The following is a 14,483-nucleotide window of genomic DNA, read 5'->3' as shown; positions in this document are numbered from 1 at the left end:
GAACGTACAAGTCAAAAATCATAAAACTACGAGCATACCTTGATTGATAAGTTCTTGAAGGGAATATGCAGCTCACATGGTGTCCGCTGAGTGATCTCATCAACGGGGCACGTGGTTTCGTCCTGGGTTTACATGGCGTCCATGCTCTGTGATCCTACCTGCCCCGTTGAGGCGCAGCTGCTACGATTGCCTGATGGGCTGACCATTGGAGGAGGTATGTACGGCGTGGGGGCGCGGCGGCGGCGGGCCGCGGCGGCGGCGTAACGTAGCGGCCCGGCGGCTTACGTGGCGCGGTGGCGGCGTGATCTCGAGACGGGGGCGGCGGCGTGGCAGTGGCATCGGCGTCGTTGGCGGTGGCGGCCACGCCGAAGTCGTTTGTCGGTAGTGGCGGTTGACCGTGGCGTGGCATAGTGGCGTCGGCAACGAGCTATAGCTAGGCTCACGGTGGCGGTTTGGAGAGAGAGAGAGCTACATTGAGAGAGAGAGAGAGGGCGGGGGCTCTCACCCAAGAGACGCGGCGGCGGCGTCTGCGGCGGAGGCGGCGAGGACCGCCAGGCGACGGTGAGAGACGACGGCGGCGTTGGCGCGGGGTTGTCCTAGGCAGTGGCGGCGAAGGAGAAGCCGATGCTCGATCTCGATGGAAAAACGTTTAAGTGTTGGTGGAGAAGACGAGGGCGCACCGGGAATATATATACCCCCGGATCTTTACTCCCGGTTGGTGAGAACAACCGGTTCGTAACAACAACCGGGATTAAAATCTTTAATCCCGGTTGTTGTTACGAACCGGGAGTAAAGATATCTTTACTTCCGGTTGTTCTCACCAACCGGGAGTAAAGATATTTTCCCGCTATTTCCAAATTCTTTTTGAAACCCGTTTAGGGTTAAGAACCGGGACTAAAGATAATAGCACTAAATATTGAATTTCGTTGCATATGTGTTTCTAAAATAGTAAATAATGCATTAAAAATTCTAATTAACATATGTAAATCCCACATGCATGATTTAAAACTTTTAAAAATTCTAATAATCATATATAATTAGCATATGCATGATATTAAATTGTTAAAAATTCTAATTAACATATGTAAATCCCACATGCATGATTTAAAACTTTTAAAAATTCTAATAATCATATGTAATTAGCATATGCATGATATTAAATTGTTAAAAATTCTAATTAACATATGTAAATCCCACATGCATGATTTAAAATTACTAAAAATTCTAATAATCATATATAATTAGCATATGCATGATATTAAATTGTTAAAAATTCTAATTAACATATGTAAATCCCACATGCATGATTTAAAACTTTTAAAAATTCTAATAATCGTATATAATTAGCATATGCATGATATTAAATTGTTAAAAATTGTAATTAACATATGTAAATCCCACATGCATGATTTAAAACTTTTAAAAATTCTAATAATCATATATAATTAGCATATGCATGATATTAAATTGTTAAAAATTGTAATTAACATATGTAAATACCACATGCATGATTTAAAACTTTTAAAAATTCTAATAATTATATATACCTAGCATATGCATGATTTAAATTTGTTAATCATCATATATAACTAGCATATTCAATACATCCAAAATAGTTTACAACAATTACGGCAATACATCGGCGGTGACGGTTGTCCGCACGTACTTTCTCCTCACTATTGTTCCTTCCATGTGATCGCTACGTGAGTAAGGGGTGTCTTCATTTGATAGGAGGATGCTAGGGTCAATCGTCACCGTGAAAGGGGGTTGCCCATCAAACTGATCGTAATCCTCGTCAGTCTTGTCCTCTACTCCGACGATTTTTCTTTTGCCTGGGAGAACCACGTGGCGCTTCGGCTCGTCAGGCCCTTTGCCCTTCTTTCCTTTGCTAGACATGTCCTTCACGTAAAAAACTTGCGTTACATCATTGGCAAGGACAAAAGGTTCGTCCGAGTATCCAACCTTGTTAAGGTCAACCGTTGTCATCCCACTCAAGTAATGACTGCCTTTCTCCTTTGGTTCTGGGTAAAGGTCGCCGCGTTGTTCCATATGCTTTAGATCATTACGTGCTTCCCGTGTATCTTTCGACTTTTCATGTACACCTAGGAAGCCAAGAAGGTTTACGCAAAGGTTCTTAGTGAGGTGCATCACGTCGATTGCGTGGCGGACGTCCAAGAATTTCCAATAGGGTAACTCCCAAAATATGGAGTTTTTTTTCCACATCGCCGCGTGACCATCTTCGCACTCTATAGGCTGGCTGCCAGGCCCCTTTCCAAACACTACTTTAAGATCTTTCACCATAGCAAACACTGTTTTCCCGCCGTAATGTTTAGGCTTCGTACGGTGGTCCGCCTTATGTTCAAAGTGCTTGCCTTTCTTCCGTACTAGGTGGTTTGCAGCAAGAAATCGACGATGACCCCATGTACACAACCTTCCTACAGTGCTTAAGATACGTACTTTCTGTTTCATCCATACAGTGAGTGCAAGCCTTGTACCCCTTGTTTGACTGCCCGGATAAGTTGCTAAGTGCAGGCCAATCGTTGATGGTTACGAACAGCAGCGCTCGTAGGTTAAACTCCTCCTGTTTGTCCTTGTACCACACGGGGACACCTTCCTTCTTCCACAACAGTTTAAGATCTTCGACTAGTGGTCTTAGGAACACATCGATGTCGTCACCAGGTTGCTTGGGGCCTTGAATAATAATCAGCATCATTATGTACTTCCTCTTCATGCATAGCCAAGGGGGGAGGTTGTAGATACACATTGTAACGGGCCAAGTGCTATGGCCGCTGCTCATCTCTTCAAAAGGATTCATGCAATCCGTACTTAAACCAAACCGTATGTTTCGTGCGTCCTTTCCAAAGTCTTTAAATTTTCTGTCGATGTTTCGCCACTGCGAACCATCTGCGGGGTGTCTCAGCATCCCGTTCTGTTGACGTTCTTCAGCGTGCCAACGCATCATTCTAGCATTCCCCTTGTTCCTAAACAAACGCCTTAGCCGTGGTATTATAGGGAAATACCACATCACCTTAGCAGGAATTCTCTTCTTCGTTAGCTGCCCGTCAACCTCACCTGGATCATCTCGTCTAATCTTGTATCGTAGTGCTTTACAAACAGGGCATGCTTCTAGGTTCTCGTACTCCTCACCGCGATATAGGATACAATCATTCGGACATGCGTGAATCTTCTGAACTTCCAGTCCTAGAGGGCAGACTATCTTCTTAGCCTCGTACGTTGTCTCGGGCAATTTGTTTCCCTCCGGAAGAATGTTCTTGACGAGTTTCAATAAATCGCCAAATGCCTTGTCACTAACACCATTTTTTGCCTTCCATTGCAAGAACTCCAGAGTGGTATCCAACTTTTTGTGCCCCTGCTCGCAACCTAGGTACAACGACGTTCTGTGGTCCTCTAACATCTTGTCCAATTTATGGGCCCCCTTTTCACTTTCGCAGTCCTCCTTGGCATCCTGCAACATCTGACCAAGATCATCCGCAACGTCGTTATAGTCAGCATCTCTGTCCTCCTCACCCGTTTGATTTCCTTCAAATCCGGCGTACTGAGCAAAGTCTGGAATGTTGTCGTCTTCCACTTCATCTTCTTCCATTTCAACCCCTTGCTCTCCGTGGGATGTCCAACAATTATAGCTTGGCATGAACCCCGACTCAAACAAGTGGAAATGAATAGTCCTGGATGCAGAATACTCCTTCTGATTCTTACACTTATTGCATGGACAACAAATAAAACCCTTCTGCTTGTTAGCTTCGGCCACTCTCAAAAAATAATGCACGCCGTCAATAAACTCTTTGGACCGCTGGTCAGTGTACATCCATTGCCGATCCATCTACATGAAATGAAAAAAAAATCGTACACAAATAATCATTCGTACAATAATGACAGTTATACAATAATGATAAAATAATCACAAACTCTTTCAACAGTCATACAATAATGACATATCATTATTCATACAAAAATTATAAAATATTCCACCAAATAATTCTTATTTATTATTTTTGACGTTTTAAATTCTTTTAATTTTCAATTTAGTTTGTTTTCTTTTATTTAAGATTATCACTATATTTTCCTAATCAACTATTTTATAAAACCTTATTTAGCAAATAAACAAAATTTCTATATATTCTTTCTTTTCCCACACAAATTTTCTCTTTCATCAACTTACAACAAAATTTTGGAGACAAAAAAGTGTGCAAAACATAGCTCCAAATGTAATATGACAAAAAAAACATTGGAGGATGAAGTTGCTAACATTTTAGGCACCTCCGATTTGTATATAATCACCAAAGTAAATTCACTATAAATTTTGGCATGACCTCCCCTCTTTTTTGAAGAAATTTTGAAGCTTGCTCGGGCTGGAGGAGGAAGAAGACATATATATAAAGGGGTGGGACTTGGATCTTTAGTCATGTTTGGTAACACCAACCGGGACTAAAGATCCCGGTGATCTTTAGTACCAGGGCCTGACAAGCTCTGACAGCATTTGAACCGGGACTAAAGATCAAATATGCCCGTTACCCTTTTTAACCGGGACTAAAGATCATCTTTAGTCCCGGTTTTTATTGCAACCGGGACTATTGTGGAATTCGGCTGACCGACAAAAGATAGTTTCTGTACCAGTGTATATAGGCGCTGGCAGGACGATGAACAAATACTTCATGCATATATAGAGCCAGATCAGATCAGGAAACTCCGGAAATGCAACAGGGTTACTTTGCTGCTTTACATAAATATGTATAGGCCTAGGAGGCATCAGGAGTTGTCCTTTTTTTCGACCCTTCAGCCTTCGCGAGGGAATTGTCGAAACTGAGGTAGGCAGAGGAGCACTCGGCACCGGTCTGACGGTCGCATTGATAGGGTTTCCTTATCGTTGCTAAACTCACAGTAAGCTTGGCTGCTTGCTGAGAATACGCGCTGACGCCATGGGACGAGAATCTGCCATTGGTATTCGTTACCGTCCCGTGTAACCAACTGCTCTCCGGCCCTCCTCCGCTTACGGCCTGGGCAAGGAATAGTACAGGCTAGTTCCAGGGAGGTTACACTCAGTAATCTAGTTTGATGTCAGTATATTCGTCTTCTCAACAAATGAAACTGTGCATGGATTAGTTTATTGTTTTACACACAGAGTTCCTGATGGTTCTGATCGTATTCTATTTGATTGGAAATCAAGAAAACTCTCAACTTTGTGCTGCTTCATAGATTAGCTAGCTCCTAACTAAGGCTTGAACATTCAACTGATGAGATGAACACGGTTTCACATTGAAGTGGTGAATTTGACAATTGTGGTAAATCTCTGTTAGATGAGGTGTATGTGTAATGCTGAATTTTTCAGTGATGTCAGATAATTAATAATGTCTCATCTTCCTATAACTTGACATGATTTGAAGTGAATGGCTCGTGGTGAAGTTACTAGATGGCCATCCACTTTTCCTTGTGTCTGAAGTCTGAACCAACCCTTTCGTTAACCGATCGAATTGAACATTATATGATCAAGCACTGCGATATCCCCAGTCCCCCATCGGTCGATATATATAGGTGCTGCATTGAACTGCAATGACAGAGTTGAGCAATATTTCAATCGACTGAAATGCTGTGATCAATCGAGCAGATCAGGCCACTGATCCAGCCGTGCATGCAGCTCTGGTTGCATTGCTAGCTATGCGCTGCATGGTTTTGTTTGGCCTTGGAGGCATCAGGAGTTGTCTTCTCCCGAATTCGCAGTCATCCTGGCCGTCCTGGTGGAAAGAGGTGTGTGCAGACGAAGTCCCCAAGCATGGCATGAACATGAATCTAAGACTCAGCGGTGTTGCTGGTGCGAAGCTGCTCCCGGCAACAATGCAAATCCTCTAGCTGTTGCCCTTGTTGTTGGCGGGTGTTGATGCCAAGCTGCAGCCGGCAACAATGCAAAACGTTAATCTAAGAGTAAGTGGATCGAGTTGTTGTCGGCGTGGGGGCGGTGGAGTATCTTTGTGACAGGCACAAATTCTCCTCCTTCCATATTTTTTTCTAGCAATTTTACGGTACCACGAGGTACCACTTTTTCTATTGTAAATTTGGTACCTCTTGATATCTAGGTACTACGAGGTACCAAATTTTACACTAAATTTTTTGTATCTCATAGTACCTCCTTAAGTACCGTAAAATTGCTCTATTTTTTTAGATGATGGATTAAACTGGCCTCTACACCTAGAGGGTGTACACTGTCCGAAAATCACTTACACCAGCACTTAGACTCACATCCTTACAAAATTAAGATCTTCAACACTTGAGCTACCACAACCGGTCACTTAGGCACTGACTACGACTGGATAAACCTCTCGTATGTGTCGTTTCCGTGGAGGCAGCCGAAGGGGTTTACCGGTTCGTTAAGCGGAGTACACATCAATAGAGGCCCTTGGATGCAATCGTCGCGGCATTGCCGCAGTACCCTGTCGATTTGATCCTTCTTTGCTGCTTAGTTTCATTAGGAAGTTTGCTTCCTATTTTCAGTTGACCTCTCTTATTAAAGATGGTCCAACTCTTATGTTTATCATGGACGATGTATTGGGGAATTCAATTCCCCTAAATGCTGTCGTTTAATAAAGTGTGTTTTGTTTTCCAAAAAAAAAAAATTATGCAAATCATGTAGTCTGATAGTCCTTACTGCTATGACCAGCTGTTCAAATTGAGGTTTCTACCATATTGATGTGATATATCAATCTATCTATACCTATACTAATCGGACACTTTCTACAAGCTCTCACGTTAATCAGAAAGATTTGATCTTTGCTTAACTAAATTATGTTATCTTAACCGTCCATCCATACTGTCTAATCTACCTTTAACGTCGTGGGCCTTTTTAAAAGCCCATGTAATCTGTTGCCTACCATCCCGCCGTACGTACATACACTTCTTTTATTTTTTTCCTACCGATTCAATCTCATGGATGTTAAGTAAAAATTACGCATCGACCCCAGGCTATATCGGCAATCACCTAAGGGGGAAACGCCGATCTATATGAACACAATCAACAAGGGGAAACACTATCAGATCGAAAGTCAGCGGTGATATTTTATCCACAAAATCACCATATATAATATATACTTCCTTTTATCGTTGTAGAATGGAGATTCAAAGGGCCCGACGGCGGGGGTTTTCGATACTGGATTCATCGACCCTCGGAAAGTAAACGTCGAAATGATCAACAAGTATCCGCAAGCCACAGAGGACAATCTCGTCCATCTCCCGAAGGCGCAGCATTACAAGACGTTCATACTATTGCCGTACAATACAGAGTTAGTTTTTACTGTCTTCCTACCAAATTTCATTCCCGTACGAACATGCTAAGTGTTTCATATGTAATGCATCCGACGCACATTGCAGATTCCACTGGGTCCTTTTACTCTTCGACTTGGAGGCCTGCGTAGTCAATGTATATGACTCAATGGATAAAAAAGAGTCTACGTTTGACCAGGTTTTTTAACTTATAGATAGGTACGACTGTCATAAGTTCCAATGTTAATTACGAATCATGTTATAATTAATTGCTACTACGAATCATAGCTTTAAACTCCATATAGGGCTTGGTATCGGTTCCGTCATTTGGTCCGCGGCAAATGGAGAGAAAGACTTAGGCGGAAATTTAAATTTCATGTGAGTACACATGCTCTACATTTATATTGAATCTCCAATTCAAAAACAAGTGTATATTAATTAGATCTCTCGCCGTTTGTCATGTATATATAGTGCGCAAAGCAAGCCCAGGGAACTAACTTGTGCGGCTACTACGTGTGTGAGTATTGCCACTGCCTTGCAGATCAAATCATCAACACAAGAGAGCTCGATGTACGTACAAATAAATTGAAAATTTCACTGCGTACGTATCGATTTGTTGTTTACTAATTAATTTCATACATTCATAGGTTATTCGCATGAGGGATAACCTCACACACAAGGAATTTATCGCGGCGGTTCAAGAACAACTCATGGGATTCATCAACGAACAAATCCTTGATCCCGAGGGTGAATTCTACTATGACGGAAATACAATTCATAAGTCGTTAGCTTCTGAAATAACGACTAGTAGTACGTCGAATTGAAGTCGTAGCTAGCTAGGACATCATAATAAATTGTAATTAATACATGTCTATTTTTCTATATGCATGTACACATTTACTTTAGTGTAAATATATATTTTGGTCATATATATATGCACATAAAATGTTAAGTGCTTTAATATATATACATATATATATACATATGCATTTGCATAACATATATGTATAAATACATATATATTATGCATGTATATGTATTGAAACATATATAAATATATATATATATATATATATATATAATATATATATATAGATGGCTATCTTTAGTCCCGGTTATTTCACCCGGGACTAAAGATAGCGATCTTTAGTCCTGGATTGATAGTCCCGGTTTAAAAACCGGGACTAAGGGTTTCTCCACCAGCGATTGTAATATTTATCTTTAAGGTTTTAACCGTAAGGCATACGGTTTATCTTGTAACTTCAGCTCCACTACATATATAAAGAGGGGTCCGAGAGCCTTTGGGCATATAGCTTTTTCTAGCTTTTTCTCAAATCATTGATCAATAATACACTCGGCGGAATCAATCCCCGGACGTGAGTAGGGTATTACTTCTTTCTAAGAAGCGTTGAACCTGTATAAAATGTCTTGTCTCATAACCCATCTACTTTTCTAGCTTGTTCACCACCTCTTTTAATATTGCTGAAATCTTCCTTCAACAAATCTTTAAAATAAAATGTCATAAGAAATGTCCATTCCAAATATAATTAACCCCTCACTAATGTCAGTGAAGTTCTTCAGTTTTTATAATCTTCATGATGATAATATATTTTTGGCGATCTTCTGAATGTTACTGAAGTTTTCTGGTCCAGTAATTAGCAGAGGAAGGAAAGAACAAGTCAGGGTTGAGAGGGTGCCAATATGAGGACACACGCGGCATGATCGAGCGCTTTGGCAAGGAGAATGAGCCCCAGCCAAGGGGCGGCGACGACTTCTGCTTGTCCGCATGCATCCGTTTTGATCCATTATGTCGACTGTCATTTTGACAGTGCATGTATACATACATGTGAAATCTCCACTCCTGATGCCTCCTAGGCCAAAAAGCGACCGTGTGTGTGTCTATATATATATATAGAGAGAGAAACTATTTTCTGCATGACATGTGCAGCTCTCCCTCAGCCCGATTTCTTGCACCTTGATCTGATCTTCGATTTGTACAAACTTTTCGTTCAACTCAAATTATTTATCTTCGTTATTTCAATGGCTGAGTGGAATGCAGCACACCTACTACCACCCTTATATAAGGAGATGTCTCAGTGCTTAATTACTCTGATAATAGTCAGCTCAGCTAATTAAAAATGCTCAGACAAAAAGTGTCGATGGCTAATTTTAAGACTCACTAAGGTTTACAATAGTTAGAAAATAAGAAGACCACACTAAAATTAGATATTTGCTCCGGTACAGCAAAAAGTATCTCGATGTACTGGTATCTCACGCTACCAAATCGTTTCCGATCGTTGGATTTAGCTGGGCAGAAACGATTTGGTACTGTGAGGTACCGGTAACTCGAGGTAATTTTTGGTGGACCGAAGCAAATCTCCTAAAAATATGTTTAGAATTTTAAAAAACTTTTAAAATACTTAAAATATAGATAATATATGAAAAATATACTTACAATATGTGCTATGTTTTAGTTGTTCAATGTAAATGTTGTAATTACATAACGATTGTTTTCTTGGCAGGATTGGAGGCGGGCGACTCTCAAGCTGAAGTACGTGCTCCAAAGATCGCCAAGCAATGCTAAGGCAAGTTATGTGAACAAATAGATATGACATGTTAATTCTAATTAACGATTTCTTTTTCGCAGTCAGTGCTCCTTAGCCTCATTGGCTTTCATTTTTATTTTTGCAAGCGGATCTGTTAAGTAACAGCTAACGAAATTTGATTTTTGCTGTTGGTTGGTGAACGAAATACCTCAGATATCTTTACAAGCGTGTGTTCATTAAACCCTCTAGTAGAAACAAAATAGTGGTGCTATAAAAAATTGTTTTGTAGTAGTGGTAGTTGTAGAAATAAAATCCAACCAAAATTATACTACCTCTCCGTCCTCTACTATTCAACAGTAACAAGACTTGGAGAACTGTGCAATTGATAGGCTACTACTCTCACAACAAATGAATGCGTATGCAAAATGAAATTCCTGACTACCCAACAAAAGATCACAACACCTGTCCTCGCTAAAACACTTCATTTCCCTCCGTAAGTTGTATAACACTTGGCTTATATATATATATATATATATGTGTGTGTTGGGGGGGGGAGATACGCTAAAATCGCACCGAGAGTGTGCTATAACTAAACTACTCCCCTCACAGCACCCCCTCTTCCCCCCCCAATCCATCCCGCACAAACTCCCCCATCCCCCCTCTTCAAAAAAAATTCTTTTGTTAAGTAAATCAATTACTATCAGCAGTTTTAGTTCCATAAGTAAATATGTTACTATCAAAAGGTTCCCCACACCATCAGTCCCATAAAACTAGCCCGCACCTTTGTTTTCCTTTCCTGCCGCACTTCTTTCGTGATTGGCCAATCAGTACTTCCTCACTCCGAAATTGATTCCTTCTCTTAGTAAATGGATTACTCCCAGGTTGTTTTCAGCCCTTCTCAATTTGGTTCATCCTCTAAGTAAGTGAATTACTCTCAGGTCATTCTCAGCTCTTCTCTTGGTAAATAAATTACTTAGGATAGTAGTACTCCCAATTGCTTCTCATACCTTCTCGCAGTAAATAAATTACTTTGCATTAACGTATTGGTATCGCCACATGATTTCTCGTAGTAAATAAATTACTATTACACCGATGGTTCTCAACATAACATATTGATCTTGCCACGAAGTTTCTCTTAGTAACCAAGTTACTATAAAACCCATGGTTGTCACCATATTATCTCTTAGTAACTAAATTACTATTACACCCATTCGTCAAAATGCTCAGAATGATTCATTGATCCGCTAAGTTAAACTAGAAAATCGATAAAACTTCAAGCATATCAAGTGCCAAAAAAACTCCACATATTCGATCTAGACATAAAATTTGCTTAAGCCTTCTCTCAATAAAATAAATTGATCCCTTCAAACAAATTGATCTAGACAAAAGAATCATATCCAATCTTTTTCAGGAACAAAAACTACACATATGATTACAAGGATGAAGAGACATATATACAAAACAGACATTTTATCGTCCTCATGAGGTTTTTGTACATGTTGATGCCTGAGATGACCAAGTTACATTTTACGCTATTATAATATGTGGTACCGCCCTGTACTGCTGTACATTCATTTGTACAATAGCAATTCAAAATGTAGCTAGATTGTTCGGGCTTGTTTATTTTGCTACCATTTTCAACCTTACCATTTTTTTTGGTAAAGTTAGTTTGTTGCCAAATTTTAGTAAGTACATATGAAATCTTGCCAAAATTTAAAAACCTTGCCAAAATTTTGGCAACCTTACCAAAATTTGGCAATACCAAAACTTGGTAAGGATGAAAATGGTAGCAAAGTGAACAAGCCCATCATCTCTGCTTTTGGCAAAGAAAAAAATGCTGTCCCTCTCAGCCTTCGTAGCACTGCAGTTAAGAAAATTTCTCATATTCTGAACTTTTGTGCAGTATCTGATTCCCTGAAATTTATGCAAAACCAGCAGTTGTTTGATTCCACGCATCAGGGCAACATGCTACCACTTTTGTCTAGATAATCGTTTGGAAAAATCTCTGAAACCATCACTCAATCCGAATATAGCTATAGAAATTCACATCAGTTTAGGTGGTCAACTACTTTGAAAAATAAAATGTCAAAAGAAAATATTAATCAGTTCCCCACACTACAACAGAAACGATTCTTCTGGACGAGACCCCATGGTTTTTGCAAACAGACCATAACTTGCCGCAGTTGGTAAAATCGAGCGGCATTTTTACATACGGCTCCTTATAAGACGCACGTACGGAAAAATCGATTTTCCCAAGAGAGTCATTTTTGTGTGCGGACTACATCAGAGGCCTGTTAAGGAAAATCGATTTTTCCATATGGGCGTATTAAGCACCCGCACCTGCACATGAAAATTGATTTTTATTTTTTTTGGTTTTTGTTTTTTTCCGTGCGGGTGACATAAGCACCCGCACGCGAAAATCGGATTTTCACGTGTGGGTGCGCCACCTGCACGTTAAAGTAGTGATTTTTCCAGACCTTCTCGAGCGTGCGGTTGGCCCTTCCGCACGCGAAAATCCTTTCCGTACTAGTGCCAGTTTTTTTAAGGACAATGGAAGCTTTATTAAGACTTAGTCAAATACACCAAGATGATACATTCCAACTGAGCCCACTCCCGTCCTTTTGCATCAATATAAGGAGGTTCCTCAATTTCTAGCACCTTCAAAATGTTACTGAAATTCCTCAAGACCTCAACTTTGCTGGCTCAGTAACTAACTAACTAACTAACTAACGAAAGAAAAAAGCACAAGTTTTAAACACTAGTCGCCAACCCGTGCGTTGCACGGGATGGGTCTATATCTTGTTATTAGTATTAGAAATTTTTATATATATATATATATATGTTAAATTTATAAGTAAATTTTTTAATGTAAGTTATGTGTACTAATGTTCAAATTCATAAGTTCCTAGAAAACATAATTAGTAATTATATATAATCCATTCTAATATTTATTTTGTTAATGTATAATTTCTAAATTTAATGTTCCACATGATTTTTATGGGCAAGTTTTATTAATTACGTAAATTAAACATGCTATAAAAGGCATATAGCGAGTAGTAGGCACAACCCATATTAAATGAGTTTTAAAAGTGCCTGACGATATCAAATGCAGATTAGTCTGCTAAATTATTTTGTTGAAATAAGTTACGTATTGATCGACTGAAACAGAACAAATATTTCTAGATGAAGCAACTGGTTTATTAGTGGTATTGGGACTACTTATCTAGTAAATTTGATATAGGAGGATAAAAATCCAACGACGTGACCATGAATAATATGTTATACTGACTCCACGTAGTGCATACATATAGACAATATATGTTCTCTGCTTAAAATTATTCTTAAATAGGTCACATGTGATCTATGAGTTTGATGGAATACCTTCGTAGATTGTAGACTAGACTATCACCTATAGATCTTCTTGGATTCAATGGGAATTTTTCGATTTGTGAATTTAATCTAACACCTGAAACTCGTAGAGCTATAAGATTGCAGGGGCAAGTAATGATTCATGTTGTTTCAGATTTTGAATAAGGGAAGAATGGAATTAGAATCTAATCTTGATTGGAAAATAATACAGTAGAAGCTAAAATTGAGAGTCCTAATTGATAAAAAAATAGAACTGTACGTACTTGAGTTGTAGAAGTCTTCAGGTTGCGTGTGCCGATGAGCCTATCACGAAGTCTTCATGTCGCACGTTACTTTGTCCAATTCTGAAGCCTGCAGGTTCACGGTATATAAATCTCCGCTGATCTGGATGGAGGGTGACTTGAGAGCACTCGTCCGCTCGTGAAGTCGTAATGTAAGATGCCCATCTGCTCTCACACAGAGATGGATGGATATCAAGGATACGATTGTATGGGTTAATTTAAAAATACGATAAAAAATGGACACTGATTAAATTCGCATTAAAATAGGGAATTGATTGGTTTTATAATCTATCTAATAACCGGATATTTCTAGTTAATATGGGAGCTCATAAAAAGCAACCCATCAGTATATGTAGACATATATGTAGATAAATTATACAGATGAACAAATTAATTAATTAAATGGTGCTTCAACGAAAAAAATAGGCTTACCACATGGACTATTCATCATGTAGTTACGTTTTGTACAGCTTCATCACATTCTGGATCAATGTTTTGTTGGGGAATATAATCTTGTTGATCACTGTAATTAGGTCCAGAAAAGTTGACGTCAAAGAGGGCCATGGTAATATATACTGTTTTTATTAATTAGCGCTAATCGAACAGGCTAGGACGTTTTATAATTCTTTCCAACACAGAGTTTGTCTGGGATTTTCAATCTACAAAATAATCTGTGCAATGATTTTTCAATTTTACTTCCGTAGCAAATATGCCATGTCTTAAATGTCGCATTGATTTGAACCTAATTGACGTGTAGAAAATATTAGATTATCTAAAGAAAATTTTGAAAGGAACGAAAATAAGATGAGAATTACCTTGGTTTCGAGGTCTCCATATGCACTGTCAACATTTGAAGAAATTGCGAAAGAAAAAATATTTACCGATCTAACTTGCCGTCAATGGGAGATTAGAATGGAGGGCAACTGGAGCCTGGCTTCCGTTCCCATGTATGAAGAAATCGCGAGAGAAAAAAAAATACCGATCCAACTCGCCGCCGATGGATGATTAGATTTGACGG

At 39.4% G+C, this 14,483-nt stretch overlaps 1 long non-coding RNA gene across 1 annotated transcript; it reads right to left on the bottom strand.

Annotated features, from left to right (window-relative positions):
• Positions 1 to 12,429: 12,429 nt before the first annotated feature.
• LOC127756615 (uncharacterized) lies at positions 12,430 to 14,483 on the bottom strand. The gene is made up of 4 exons (XR_008013268.1): positions 14,347 to 14,483; positions 13,898 to 13,988; positions 13,448 to 13,630; positions 12,430 to 12,473 (listed from the first exon to the last, which is right to left on the bottom strand). It is a non-coding gene; the product is annotated as an uncharacterized LOC127756615 (long non-coding RNA).

The sequence above is a fragment of the Oryza glaberrima genome, chromosome 12 (assembly GCF_000147395.1).
Source record: "Oryza glaberrima chromosome 12, OglaRS2, whole genome shotgun sequence".
Taxonomy (NCBI): Eukaryota; Viridiplantae; Streptophyta; class Magnoliopsida; order Poales; family Poaceae; genus Oryza; species Oryza glaberrima.
The sequence above is the reverse complement of the archived record's forward strand: the minus strand, read 5'-3'. Positions and strand labels throughout refer to the sequence as shown.